Source organism: Lissotriton vulgaris, chromosome 3_2, assembly GCF_964263255.1.
Source record: "Lissotriton vulgaris chromosome 3_2, aLisVul1.2, whole genome shotgun sequence".
Taxonomy (NCBI): Eukaryota; Metazoa; Chordata; class Amphibia; order Caudata; family Salamandridae; genus Lissotriton; species Lissotriton vulgaris.
Genome location: NC_141690.1, coordinates 257,077,381 through 257,093,255, shown reverse-complemented (window position 1 = coordinate 257,093,255; position 15,875 = coordinate 257,077,381).

Genomic DNA, 15,875 nt, shown 5'->3' with positions numbered 1-15,875 from the left:
TTTAACAACGTGAAGCTGTGTATATTTGATTTATTTACAATGTAGACACTTTGTTTGGCTTCAAGGCTACACATAGGACATAAACATGTTAATGAATAAATGCCCCAAAAGCAATGCTCCGCCACACACTGGGCACGCAGAAACACACTGTGAGGTAGTAGTATTCAGTGCGCTTGTGGATAATGAGGAGCCCCAACCTGCTATAAGTGAGCTCGGGGAGAAAACGCAGGCAAACTATGCTTTGAACTGCTTCTATTTTTTGGTTTTGTGAATAAAGAAGCATCACTTGCCTTTATCAACTTTCTTTCTTGTTTCAATGAAAAATGCATTCACCACAATATACCATATTATTTCAAATAAGAATATTAATGGACGCAGAAAGAGACATATGCAGGCAAAATTCAAAGTTCTATAGCTCAACTAGCTTGAATAGTCACTGCAGAATGCCGCACGGATTCCACGTTCCACATCATAGAATAAAACAACTGGTAACAGTTCCACTCCTTGTGCTTTGGTTAAATTACTTTCTTCATAACTATCATGCGCGCAAAACACAAGATGGTGCCTACTATATTTGCGGATCGAAAAGAGTAGTATGCTTTTCAGTACCGCTATTAAGGGAGCTGAGGGGCATCGTGGCCTACTGCAGGTTTGACAACTTGTGATTCATTGCTACTTTCATACCAAAAAATGTAATAAATAACCCAATGTTATTTGCACATCTGTATACAGACTATATACATGTATAGATAATGACCTCAACACTAATGCAGCTTCCAAGTGCTTCTGCATCTAACAGCTTTACAAATGCAGGATACAACAAAAAGACTAGTTAAAGAAGAGCTAGATGGCAACGACTAATGGGAAAACCACACTACAAACCAGCACAGTTCATACCTTAAAAGATAGAAAAAAGCTAACAGCTGGGAACAATGTGAACACTGTGTTGCCAGTAGAAAAGCCACCGAAGGGCAAAGCATAAACTTAACACCTGCTACTAGCAATCCCCAAAGCCCTCAGGTTTTGTGAGAAAGTGCATGGCGAGATCAATCAAACAAATTATTGCCATAATCAGACACCCCAGGATATAGCGGCATGGATTACCTTTTGTAAAAATGCAGCGATTTCTACAAAAGTGCTGATTTCGCGGCAAACCACGAAATTGCGAAATCCTGGAGGGTCTGATTAGCTGCCAGTGAAGGTTTTGTAGCAGTTCCTGTTACTAAGTGCTCAACTTTCTATTTATATTATTTGAGGTTTTATATAGTGCGAATATGACCTGTTAGGGTATCAGAGCACTTTACAAGGATAAACACGTTGCGTACAGTATCGGCACAGGCAAAATACAAGGATGGGGAATTGATTTCAGTAGGACAAAAGTCAGAGCTATATACAATAAACAGTACAGTACCAAAATCAGCAAGCGACATGTCAGCAGTAAAACAAGGTGAATAATTGATACAAGGAGAGGGCCGAGCAGTACAGGGGATTGTGCCCAGAAACATAGGTCATGAAAAGGCGAATGCGCAATAAAGGAGAGTTACTTATTGGAGGAATATACTCATTAGGAAGGTTTTCACTTCCTTTTTGAAGTGCGACAAAGTACGAATTCTTCTGATGGAGGGAGGTAGCGAGTTCTAGATTCTTGGTGCAGCCCCAGAGAATGCTTGGTTATATGTTTTTACATTGCGGAAGCGGAGTGACTGGAGCACACGGTCTCTGGCTGACCGGGAGTTTCTAGTTTTCCAAGATACTATTAGTGTAATCGAAATATGGGCAGAAAACAAACACGCAATGACCCCACGCCCATAAAACAAAGAAGCCCTATGTTCTTGCCACTGCTCACAAAAGCAGTGCCAGGGGCTGCAAGGGGTAAGCAAGAAGTCGCTGCTGTGACCTCTGGCAAACCCCTAATTAATGTCCATAAGGTTTGCACATTGTATTCTGTTGCATTGTGAGACATGTATCTTCTGCTGCAGTGTCATACAGCTGTTCTGCATACATGCATTCTCCTTTTCCCGCAGCAGCCTAAGCCCTAAGCATGCCTGGTGTAAAGATGGCGGCAACGGCTGTGGGGTTGGCTTCCTTCACACAAGCCGCATTTAATGCTTCTAATGCACTGCACCGGTGTCCATCGAATCTCATTTCTAAGTACATTTATTGAAGAGAAAAGGTAAATAAAGAAATATTAGAGGATAAGAAACCGCTGCATAAACCACATATAATGTAACGATCTTGCTTGTGTGGAAGCTGCATACAAGACCCACAGAGAGGCGAGAGTACTGAAAACCATAAAAGGCTCGACCATGCAGACAGCTCCAAGCAGCACCTCCCTGAACTCCTAAAACATGGGATGTGAAGTAGTAAGAGGAGAGGCTGTGGGGTAGGAAGTCAACACAGCAAGAGTGGGAAGGGCCTGGGAGCAAAATAGAAGCCTGAGAGGTGGTAAATAAAAAACAGCTGAGTGGGAGATCAAGCAGCAGGTGTGTGGGAGCAAAACATGTAGAGTGCAGGACGACAGGGAGCTGCATGAGAAAGCAGCAGGCAACTGAATGGAGACAGAGAAAGAAAACACATGTTCTCTTTTGTAATCAATCAGAAGTCGAAACCTCTGGCGTAGATGATGTAGATTCCAGTCAATACGCTTTATTCGGTTGAAACAAAGCAACCATAAAAGCACAGTGCAAAATTAAAATACATTCATATCTATACATTAAAAGGAAATACCATGCCAAAGAGTAAATATGTACATACATACAATAAGTTTACAAAAATATAACAAACAGTTTTTAGATTATACGAAAAAAGTGCAAAGTGCGTTAACAAGGAATTTCATTCATATAAAAAAGGGGGATACAAACCTCACTCAATTGGCATGTAACCGGTCTAGACGTAACATCATTCCCCCACTTAGAGCCGCCTCCTCTGCAATTCTAAGCAGCCCCAGACATCAGAGATTTATTATCAGACCTTTCAGGGTCGAATTATCAGATCAATGCGAAAAGTGATTCCAAGTGGGTAGCTTGTAGTTGCTGAGTGTATTGTTGCCCCTACAGTAATTATTTCCTGTCTTAAATCTTACAAGGGGCATATATGCGGCTCTGGGGTAAAAATCTCTCAATTCCCTTACAACTATTGGGCCGTCCCCCCTTTGTGGCTGCCAGCCCAGAAGATAATGGACAACCCGAGGATCCCTAAAGTTTACAAGAATCAGATCTCCCGCTATATCTTTGGTTAGAGGACCCAACCATTTCACCCTTCTGACATTCAGTATTTTCCCATGTAAGTTTGGTGGAAGGGGCCTATTCTTTGTTAACCAAAAAGATACCTTGTTTGCTAGCTCGGTTTGTCCCTCGGTTTTTCCATTGCTTAATTCAGGCACGCCTGATAGGATGCAAACAAATGGAGCTGCCTCCGGCGGTAGGTCAATTTGATTAGTTTTTCTTTGCCTATAACCATTTTTTGAGAGAGTCCCCACTAAGGGCGATGAATCTTTGGATGACCCTACTCCGTTATCAGAGTTTGATGGTATTACCTTTTTTGGACTACTTCTGTTAGGTGTAGTCTGCCGGGTATTAGATGGTAATGACTTTTTAGATTTGTTAGGTGCAGATGGCTGGGTTGGGGGAGTACTGTTTTGTGTCATAATTATAGGAAGATCGGCAGTGGCTGTGAGTTCAGCTTTGTTAGCTCTAACCAGACTTTCTAAGAGGATAGCGTCGCCTTCGTTGTTTCTTCTATATAAGTAACTTTTTCCCCGATAACCATGATTTTTTTAACCAAAGGGGATATTAAAGATTTAATGATGTGTTCAATCAGGGTCAAAGGGTCAGTTGGTGTTGAAGGTAGGGGAGAATAAGAGGTAGTGCATGCCCTGAATGATTGCGGAGAAATAGTACAGACCGAAGGGGGACTTGCATCCCGCTTTATATTGGTGGCGGGTGTCTGAGGGTTTGTAATAAAAGTACTATCTTTATCTGTAATTGAGGAGTGGTTTCCCTGGTGGGTTACTTGGGGGTTAGGTAGTTTGTTAGGACTAGGACTTATATTTAATGGGGCACCAGTTGATTCGTTACCCTCTTGAAACAGGATGTAGTTAGTTTTACAAAGCGCATTAAGTTCTTCCGATAGTGATAGCGATTGGCAGTAGTTGGTTGTTACTAAAGGGGATTGACGGCAGTAATTTAAGTTATCCAAACTCCCGTTTCCAAGCCCCCCGCGGGAGTTAGTATTATTTATGACCCCTTTGACATCCATAATGTTGATAGCTTTCGTATATAGCAGCAATATGGTAACAACGACAAACACCAGTACTGGACCAGTGTACAATGTCATAAGTCCAATTCTGTTAGGCGGAAAGGGTATCAAGGCAGTCACGATTATGTGTCAATATGATTTACCTCCTGTATCCAGTGGAAGGTAGGACAATATAACAACTCGGTACCTCCTCCTTCGTAGTAGCCAAGAGGGGTGGCCCGTCCCGGCCTCCTTGTGCCTCTGAGGGCCACAGAGGGCCCGCCCTTTGCCCGGGCTTAGCCCGGCGGCGCCCGCGCGCGCGTCCCGCGACGCGGTGGCTCTGGCTGGACTTATGAGCACTTCCGGGGGCGGGACAAGGCGTGCGCGACTTCCGGTCGCGTGGGGCGGTGGGAAATGTAGTCCGGGTGATTGTCTTCCCCCCACAAACAGCGCAGGAAGGCTGCGGCGCTTCTAGGACCCTCCGGGACTCCTGGGTCAGTTCTGTGTGTCCCCCGCTCCCCCGGGGCTCTGGCTGGACTTATGAGCACCTCCGGGGGCGGGACAGGGCGTGCGCGACTTCCGGTCGCGTGGGGCGGTGGGAAATGTAGTCCGGGTGATTGTCTTCCCCCCACAAACAGCGCAGGAAGGCTGCGGCGCTTCTAGGACCCTCCGGGACTCCTGGGTCAGTTCTGTGTGTCCCCCGCTCCCCCGGGGCTCTGGCTGGACTTATGAGCACCTCCGGGGGCGGGACAGGGCGTGCGCGACTTCCGGTCGCGTGGGGCGGTGGGAAATGTAGTCCGGGTGATTGTCTTCCCCCCACAAACAGCGCAGGAAGGCTGCGGCGCTTCAAGGACCCTCCGGGACTCCTGGGTCAGTTCTGTGTGTCCCCCGCTCCCCCGGGGCTCTGGCTGGACTTATGAGCACCTCCGGGGGCGGGACAGGGCGTGCGCGACTTCCGGTCGCGTGGGGCGGTGGGAAATGTAGTCCGGGTGATTGTCTTCCCCCCACAAACAGCGCAGGAAGGCTGCGGCGCTTCAAGGACCCTCCGGGACTCCTGGGTCAGTTCTGTGTGTCCCCCGCTCCCCCGGGGCTCTGGCTGGACTTATGAGCACCTCCGGGGGCGGGACAGGGCGTGCGCGACTTCCGGTCGCGTGGGGCGGTGGGAAATGTAGTCCGGGTGATTGTCTTCCCCCCACAAACAGCGCAGGAAGGCTGCGGCGCTTCAAGGACCCTCCGGGACTCCTGGGTCAGTTCTGTGTGTAGATTCCTTTATTTAAGGTATTATAAGATGTTAAGTGGAAAACCCCACCAGGAGCAGCTGCCCTGCTGTTCAGCCCTTACTCAACTGACACTCACAGACATCCAACATTCCATCCAGCCAACATTCCACACAACACACATTCTAGCTGAGCAGCAGGTACACTTAAGTTACAACTTGTGGGAGCAAAGCCTATAGAGTGCAGGACGACAGGGAGCTGCAGGAGAAAGCAGCAGACAACTGAATGGAACGAGAGAAAGAAAACACATGTTCTCCAATGGAGTTTTTAAAGCAAAAGAAAAATACTTCCCTGAATGTAAGCAGTGGAAGGTTACAGGCGAAACAGTCAATAGGATGGTAAAGAAGTAGTGCTCCAGGGGAGTGACAAATACAAGAAGAGGATGGAAATCCATTGAATAAGAAGTAAGCATATCAGATTGACAAGAAAGCCAACCAATGATAAGCAGGGGGTTGGCTGAAAGCCCACTGTAAACACTGCTATTGTACATGAGAGGTCTTCGACATTAGACAGCTAACAGCTGATTGTAGTTGAGATGTATGTATGGGAGTAATTATTAGGCCTGGGTAGAATTTAGATTATGCCGGGGTAATCAGAGTAATTTCAGTAATTCCGTGTTACTCTTTGATGCTACATTACCAGTAATGATGTACTTACTCCAGTTAACGTTATACAAAGTAATCTGGGGGGATGGGGGAATCCAACCCCAGAATCACATTTAGGGGGTACAAGCAGCCACTCATGCATTTAGCTCGGTTTCATAGTGCAAAATGTATTCCAGCATCCATTCTGGATATCAGCTTGCATTTTACGCTTACAAAATGTTGCTAATTGCGGATAGTAAGTGGGGGGAAAATCCTACCCCAACATCACATTTAGTGAGTGCTCGATATTAATGGCCTGTTGCATTGAGCACTATGTCTTAGAGTAAAATGCATCATCACGTGCAAAGGGGCATTTCTGCACTAAGAAATACAGCTAAACACAGAATTATTATTTTCCTGTAATTCAATCATAATCTTGTATAATTCTTAGGTAATTATGCTACACGGAATTACATGGGCTACCGCACTCCTTGTACTTAACTAAGCACAAACCTAGCCACAGTGATTGAAGCAATGTACAAAGGCAAATCATATAATTAGAGATTGTTTATAGGATCACTAGCTTACCCATCACGCGTTGGTGCGATCTCAGAAGAAAGGAAATTTAAGGAAGCTTGTTATGATAATATTCAATTTACATTGTGTCATTGTTATTGAAACTTATTCATTTTAATATGGAAAACATTTTAAAGTGTTGTTTTAATTCTGTTTATTTATTCGAGTGCTTGTGGATACTCGGTATTTTTTGTTTTTCCATCTGGTGCGTACACGAATAAATCAGGTTTTCCGACGCGTGAGCTGGCCACATACAGTTGTCCATGTGAGAAGCACACACTTGCAGTGATTGTCCTTGTGCTTTGTTGATGGTCATTGCAAAAGTGAGTCGGACCGTAAACTGTAAACGTTCAGTATTGGAAAGATTAAGAGGGCCCTGGGGGGGCTGATATTTAACACATTTTTCTTTTTTTTGCCATAAACCTTCGCGGGAGTGTACTCAACAACTTTTAACCATTTTTTAAATGTATTTATTTTTTGCCAGAACCCTTCACGGGAGTGTACTCAACAACTTCCCAAAGTTTCATGGCGATCGGATGAATGGTGTAGTAATGCATAAAAGACAAACAGACGTACTTTCGTTTTTATATATATAGATAGATAGGGTGAACATCTGGCTTCATAGAGATCAAGTGGAATTTCTAAGTCATGTGGCATAATCAATGCTCTGTCAGATCTGTTATATTTTTTCCAGTGAAGAAGAGGGTGATAGCTTTGCAGTTTTTGATTCAGTGTGGGTGTCACTGGTCTGGTAAAATTGTCCTGAAGTGCATTTTGCTTTTGTTGGCTGCCTCATAGATTGCATTGGTGCAGCACAGATGGATTATAGCATGGTTTAGAGCACTTTAGATTCCTTGGTGGGTTTGCTTTTCTTTCATTTTGTTTCTTATCATCACTGGGTTGTTGTTAGTATGTTGTATGAAACACCAGAATGATGATTTGTGAATACACGCGTGTTTTCATAATTGCATGAATGTTTGCCCCGTTTTCCAGCAATATGTTAAAGTTATTGACAAGAGTATCAATGGCTGAAGCTGGAGGAGAGGGGTGCTGATGGACAGGAATACATTTGGGTTATAGATTGTCAATGGGAAGGTCCTTGAAAGAGCTAAAGGTTTGTTGTTCTTATTTGAGTGACCGCAATCTATAGGTTGGCTGTCAATCCAGCTGATGAAGATGGGAAAATGAATGGCCCAGTCCAAGGGCACAGGTGGTTTTGTTTTAAATGGTTGGAGATGCTGAGTCAACATATTTGAGGATTGGACATTGGAATGGCTTGGTATAAAGAAAAGGGACAAGTTACATCACCTGGAGTGTGTTGATGAGGTTAAAGAGGGTGTCTGTGGTGTTCACTGTAATGGAGTTAACCTTCTCCAAAGAAGATATTGTTGGTGTGAGGGATGAATGAGGCGATGAGAAGATCATACAATATGTATATGAACTTTATGTCCTCTCGAGAAAACATGTTAATGAGGTGTCAGGCATGATTCGTGGAGAAAGTGAGGCTGCACACTTTCTTATGTGTTTGGTTAGCATGCTGACTATTGTACCCTGTGGGGAAAAGAATGTCTAGGATATGCGAGGTTGGGGTAAAACAGGTTTATATGATGAAAAGTGCATTGTGATTTTTGCATATGATGACAAAGCACAGCGTGCTTTAATGATTATGACTTGAGACGTGTTTGGTAGCGTTTAGGTGTCTGGTATTTTGAGGGATGTGTATGGAGCAGGAACTGTGTTGTCAGGGTATGGTGTGTTTGTTGTCATGGTCTGTGTAATCTAATGTGTTGTGCAAGGCACATGATTTAGCATTGCTTTGGAGGTGCTTGATTTGTTGAGATGAGACCAGTGGTTCTGGCCCCATGTCCTACTAGGATACCCAGCTGAGGACAGCTTGGGGAGTATACTGTACTAAAGTTTCACCCTGACCAATTTATACGAAGCCGGCTAAAGGGATACAGGTTTACTGAGAGTTGGGTGTCTGAACCTAAACAGAGGGCTGTCACTTCCTTTACAGTCCATTGAAATGTCTAAAATGGCAAGAGACCGGCCGCGTAATGGAGAGTTGCTGGTTGTTTAAGTTTTAAGCTTGAGAGCCAGCTATGGTTTCTTTTATAGTCATTTGCATTTCCTAGTTGGTAGGAAGCATGTTGCATGATGGAGGGTGGTTGAGAATGGTTGTTCTTATCCTGGCAGTGGGCTTGAGCCTCAATAAGTAGTACTTCACGGTGACTGACTGATTGGAAGTGATCACATGATTTTGGGATTTCTGGGACTTAAGGTTTTGTAGCCCGGGCTGGAGCTTCATTAGTAGTCGTTTGCAGTACCTGATATTTGGGAAGCAGTTAGTGTCCTACATGATTTCTTGGTGTTGTGGTTCTAAGTCTGAAGACCGTCTAAGGCTTTTTTAGTAGTCCATCACATTCAGTGACTGGCAGTAAGGGAGTCACTTTATCAATGGTTCTGGGAGATCCCGAGAGCGCTTTACAATAGGATGGAAGAAGGACATAAATGCAATATCAATATCACGTAAGAATAAGAAACAAGAATGGCCGCCTAATTACAGGACAATTGAGTCAAGGAGAGTAATACAATAATAAGGTATATAGCGGGCTACAAAGGGGGGCATGAGGTAAAGAAGAGCAGCATCGAATGATGGTACGATGGTTGTAGGATCAATGACTTCGAGCAGGTGAACCTAGCCCAATTAAGGTAAGAATTTATTCATTAGGAATCTTTTGGCTTCTAGTTTAAAAGCAATCTATGAGGAGATTATGCGTACTTCCGGTGAACGAGAGTTCCATATCTTTGGGGCAGCGCCGGAGAAGGCTCGGTGACGAGTTCTCTTTCTGCTAAGGATGAGTGGTTTCAGGAGGAAAGTGTTAGCGCTTCTTGAGGCTCTACCACCAATGGATAATTCAAGTTTTTGCGGTAGGTACCTGTGAGTTTTGAAATGAAGGGCTTTGTGCGCCGGAACTGCAATTTGTAACTGAATTCCAGCTTGTAGGGGAACCATTTAAGAGATTTTAAGACGGGGAATATGTGCTCATTTCGTTTCGGTTGATTAATCATGTCTTGATTTGGAATTACTATATGCATAGTAATTCCAAATGACACGCTGTTCTGTTTGGAACTGACCCACACTCTGCTTTGACCTGCATCGCGCTGAGAAGAGGAAGGACCCACCAACTCACCCTCGGGCTGTTGAGACCTCCTACCGCCACCCTCCCGCCGTCCTGCTGGTACGTGTCATCTAACAGCGGGGCCGCCGAGCGGAGGGAGGCGAGGGGCTGCCTACAACTCCCGGCAGCCCTCGAGGTCTCCAGCCACAACCCCAGCAAGCCGCGCCAGGAGGCGCATAAAGGGCGTCACTGGTCCCCCTCGCGGGACGCTGGGCGAAGCCAGGGCCAAGGGTGGGCCCGTCCAAGCCCGTCACAGACCGGTGGAGACTGGGCTGGGCCCACCCCCCTAACAACCACGTCAAGGTAAAACCCTGTGGAAGGGCTTGCAAATAAATCACATACCGATTTATTATTCACCTGTGATCTTACACTTAGGATAAGTCTACTCACTCTCTCTCACCCAGTTGTAAAAGATATAATGACTACAAGAGGCTCCAGAAGCAAAACTCTAAAAAACATGGCGAGCACTGTAGGTCCTATCGACCAATTTCTCAATAAAGTGAATCAAACCATTGATCAAACAGTATTGTTGATTGATCGACGTGTCTCATACGAGCTAGATCAAGCAAGACGCTCATCAATGGGTATGCTGGCACAGGCAAAAACCCCAAACCCTTTACCTCAAAACAAGACGGCCTCGGAAATAAACGCCGATATACATGCAATACCAAACACAGTTGACCTATCAGTATCTTCACAACTGTCTGACTCACAACTGACTCAGGGTCTCGAGCAGACTCCTGATATTTTCGCAAGTCCGCAGCCAACATTAAACCACTCAACACAGCCAGAATCAACACAGCCTGAACTAAGAGGAATCAGAGAAGGAGCAATTCCCAAACAACTAAATCATAAAGAACCACGCCAACAAAGCCCAATACATATCGCTGCTACAAATTCTGACTCTGATTTATTATTTCCCAACGACCAAAACCAACAGAACATCGGCTCTACAGAACTTAACAGTAACATCAATTCCGATGTTCTCATAGTCGAAAACCATACCAACAAACCTAACCCTAAACAGAATCGGCAAGAAATATTGGTGCCCCATTCAACAAGAAACATAAATAATTCCAATGCACATTCATCTTTGCTAAAAGAAATCATGGAGATAGTAAAATATCAGTTACAACCTATACAAAAAAGTCTACAAACTATAGAAAAGCAAGTTGCCATATTAATTGCCACCTCCAAAACAACTTCTAACGTTAGAAACAAAGAAATTCCAGTTCTACCAGCCCCTAGTACCACCTCCGGAAAAACTAATCCCACGAATAAATCAAAACAACTAGTGAACAAAATGGCTACCACAAATACTACAACCGTAAAATCAGGAGAAAAAGCAGACTCATCAAAAGAATCAAGCAACCAAATTAACATACTTTTCCCAAGCAATAAAATCAAACTCAGGGAGAAGTAAAGGTGGCTTAATTACATATATTTCCAACCTCGGCCTTGTCAGGAAATCACGCCTATATTGCTTCATCATAATTATCAGATTATCAACATTAAAATAACCAATCATGAAGTTTACACTATAATAAACTTCTATAACAACATGACTCCGACGGAGCTAACCAAAACCCTAAGCGAAATCTGCGAAGTGACAAACGACTTAAAAAGCAAGTTCGCCAAAGACACACATTCAATAATCTGGGGTGGAGATTTCAACCTTCACATATGCAACAAAAGCAACGCTTCTACCTGTGGGATCACAGATGAACAAGAAAACCCTTTAATTCATTTCTCTCACACGGAGGAAGGCAACAACATGCAGGCTATCATGTGCGAGTTAGACATAGGGTTTGCGAACATGATAATGACGCCGACGACCCAATTTACATCAACCTTCCACGGAAGAGGCGCTGAAACGTTAATAGACTATATCTTAGTTTCAACCAATAAAGCTACACGCATAAAGCACTTCGAAGTGAACAACAATGCACTCAGTGATCACTACCCACTCAGATTAACGTATCTAGAACCTGACTACCAAAAAAACAAAGCCAAGGACCATCTGGGTATCCTGCATCAAAGAACACTCACATTGAACAGATTAAATGGCTTTACTCTAAAATGGACCAATCTGAATCAAGAAACTATCAGCGCAAGTATAATTAAAAAAAGCAGGACAGATATTGACAATTGTTTAAACCCGTCTGCAACTGCCTCAGAAATTTTAACGGGCTACAACGCAATAGTGAAAACGATAACAAACGAACTAACTAAACCCAGCAAACAAAACAACATAAAAAGAAAAGGTTGGTTCAATACGCACTGCACAAAAGCTTATTCGGATCTAAAGAAAGCATTAGCAAAAAAAGAAAGAAACAGAGAGGAGATAATCCAACTAAGGAAATCATATACCCACGCACTCAAACAAAGGAAAAAAGAGATACAAGGTAACCTGTGGTCTCAACTTCTAAATAGCAGCACATCAAAAGACAGTGCAGCCTTTTGGAAAATAGTTAAGAGTCCATTCTTAGCTGAAAACAACGAAGGCCCCTCCTTAGACGTCGCTATAAACGCGGAGGACTGGGTGCACCATTTTTCAGGGGTCTTTGGAGAAATCAAAACCGGAGATACAACTCCCCTGTCCCCTCTCCCACCGGTGGAATATCCAATACAAATTCATTTCACTATCAATGAAACAGCGAAAGCTATAAAGTCTGCAAAAAATGGCAAAGCGCCAGGACCAGACTCTGTCCCTATGGATATTTACAAATTCCTACCAGATCTCTGGTCTCCCCTTTTAACCAAAGTACTAAATGCAGCTAAGGAAATTAACCTCCCCAAATCTTGGTCAACATCGATTTTGGTGCCAATTTTTAAGAAAGGCAACAGAGATAGTCCTTCCTGCTATCGCCCAATCTCCCTCCTGGATTCGGTTGGAAAGATGGCAGGGAGGATACTGCTTGATCGTCTGCAGGAGTGGTCAAAAGAACACGAGGCACTCTCAGACCTTCAATACGGGTTTAGGGCCGGCCTGAGTACCGTGTACCAAGTCTTAAATCTAACATTACTGGCCGGAAAATATGTAACAGCGAAAAAACCCAGCCTGCACATGGTCTATGTCGACCTCACTGCAGCATTTGACTGCGTGGAACATTCAAAACTCTGGTCGATAATGCTGCAATGGGGATCGATACACCAATAGTAGATTTTCTACGTGAATTATATTCCGGGGCTACGGGAACAGTACGATTCGGGACGGATGGCCAACTAACAAATAGCTTCCCAATACAGAAGGGGGTCAGGCAAGGGTGTGTGCTGGCCCCCTTCTTATTCACGCTCTATACCAACGGACTTGAAGCAGCATTGTTACAGGGCGTAAAAGATCTTCCAGAAGCAGGCCGGCGACCGATCCCAGCATTGCTATATGCTGACGATGCGGTGATCCTTGCACGATCTCCGGTCCAGCTTCAACGGGCCCTAAACAACTACTGTACTTTCATGACAAGTCTAAATTTAAAAGTCAACATCAAGAAAACCTATGTGATGCATGCCGGTACCAAGGGGAGAAAAATGAAGACAATCTATTTGGACAATTTGCCCCTTGAAAGAACTAAAACGTACCCATACCTTGGCATCACTATTGACGATGCGTTTAATTGGAAAGAAGCAATCATCTCTCGCAAGATGTCGCTCATAAGAACAGTTGGCGCTCTAAAAGCTTTCTCTCTTCGTTTGGGAAAAAGACCTCCCACTGAGATGATAAAGATCTACAACGCAAAATGCACTAGTACAGCTACCTTTGGAGCAGGAGTGTGGGGAATAACAAACGTAGAACAAATCCAGAAAGTCGAAAACTCTTTTTTAAAATTCCTACTGGCCGTCCCAAAGAGCACAACTACTTTCGGTTGCCACCTAGAACTCGGACTAGATCATATTTCCGACATCATTAAGATCCAGCCCATTATGCTATGGCGCAGAATCTGGGCAACGGACGAGTGCCAGCTTACAAGAGCAATAATCGAAGACTGCATGAAGCTAGAGTGTATGAAAAAGATAAAATGGTTGTGCTATGTAAAATCCTTTTTGTCAGATATTGGCCTTTCGAGATTTTTCAATGAACCACAGTCAGTAACAGACATAACGAAAAAAGAACTAAAAACACTATGTCTGTCTCACTTAAATCAACTATGGATGCTGAACGAAATAGGAAAGACTTCTGTTCAACATTGCTTAATGATCCAACTGGTTCCATTCATCCAACCATATCTCCAGTACGACCTGACACAATTTGAAAAACTTCTTCTCACTCGTTTCAGGTACAACCTTTTTCACTTTATGGTTTTATTTCCTATTCAGTACGTTTGGACACACGATATCTCAGTGTGTCCCTGTGACTTTATTTCCCCTCAGTCCACAATTCACGTTCTTTTCTTTTGCAAATTTTACACGCCACTTCGCAGGAGGTGGATATTACCAATTTTAAAAGTAATGAAGATTCGAAGATGCCGCCCTGCCTATTTGGCGTTGCAATTCCTGGAAAACAACTGAATGTCAAAATCTGTGGCACAGTATCTAAAACTATGCCTCAGGCATCGCACGAACTTATAACACAACAAAGAGCAGCTTGTCTTAAAAATGAACTTTAGCAAACGTTCTGCTTTCAATTTTAAACCTAGTATGAATTTTAATGTTTCTTTTTTAATATATTTATTGTATATTTTCTGTACTTTTATGGCTTTCACAACGAAAACCGAATAAAGTTGATTTGTATTGTATTGTACTATATGCATAGCAACTCCAAGCCTGCACTTGTTGAAATGGACACCATTTTGCTGCAAATAAGCCAGTTTTACCAACCTCATCATTAAGGTCTCAAGTAATCCCATTCCAGGTTGCTGTAGCCAATCCAGTCCAGACCCTTCTCAGTATGGGGGGGCCTGCCATGTGCCACATATAATGCACATGTGACTAATACTTACTGCCTACAGATCCAAGAATCTATCACATATTTTGTAATATGTTTGCAAGTGATGCTTAGTTCCTCAGTGCACACATGTGAGATGGGCACAAGCATATGGATATGAGATAGGCATAGAGCTAAGTGCAGGTTGAGCTGGGCACAGTGCTGCTAAACTTTTGCCTCGAGGATGGAAATGTTTCCAGCTGGATCGCCCTTCTGGTACTGAAAGCCAGGAATTAACATAATATAACTCTCTAATTTGTAGCCATCTAGGGATTACTACAAAAGGCCTCAGAGCCCAGCTGTTGTGGCCACATTTGGTTTAGGAATGGACTCTGTTGCCACTTCTAATTTCACTTTTAGTAGTGAATTAATAACAGAGTCAGCCTGGATCATTATTTTGTGTGTGAGAAATAGACTTGCAACTCAGTTCACTTAATGCCATCTATGCAACCAAGTAAACATGCACACAACATATGTGGCCCCCTTTGGACATACTTAACCAGTAGCATGAGGTACCTATCAAGGCCCCAAGACCCATAGCCAATACAGGCACCATTGCAACCTGATGTAAGGGTGCCCGCATTACGAAGAAGATTGTTTTTGTAAAGCAAGAGACAGCTTCCCGGACAAAAACAGTCCTTGAAGACATATTCCTCTTTCTATGTGAGTGGCACAATGCACCAAACATTAATAGAAGAGGTAACAAGGAGAAGTCAAGATATTTTTCCTCTTTACACCTCTTTGGGGTGCGTACGCCATTTTGGTGCAAACCCAGGTTTACAAGTCTTTTTAAATGTAGGTTTTCTTCAAAATACATGGGTGGGTGGATGGGAATTTCCAAGTTCTACCCATGTTCTATCCTATTTACCAGTTTTATGAAGCGCCTGGCTACCCGACAACAGGTATCTCAACGCTGTTTGTGCTGGCTGGAGTGAGGGTAATTTAAGGTGATTAGGGGAACAGATGAGTTTTTAGTTCTTTTCTAAAAACTCATGAAGTTGACATCCACTGTAACACCTGACATAAAGTAATACTTACCAGCTACAGTGTGGAAGAGGGAGTTTTTGAACCAGGGGTTTGGCTGCTGATAGTTCAACTT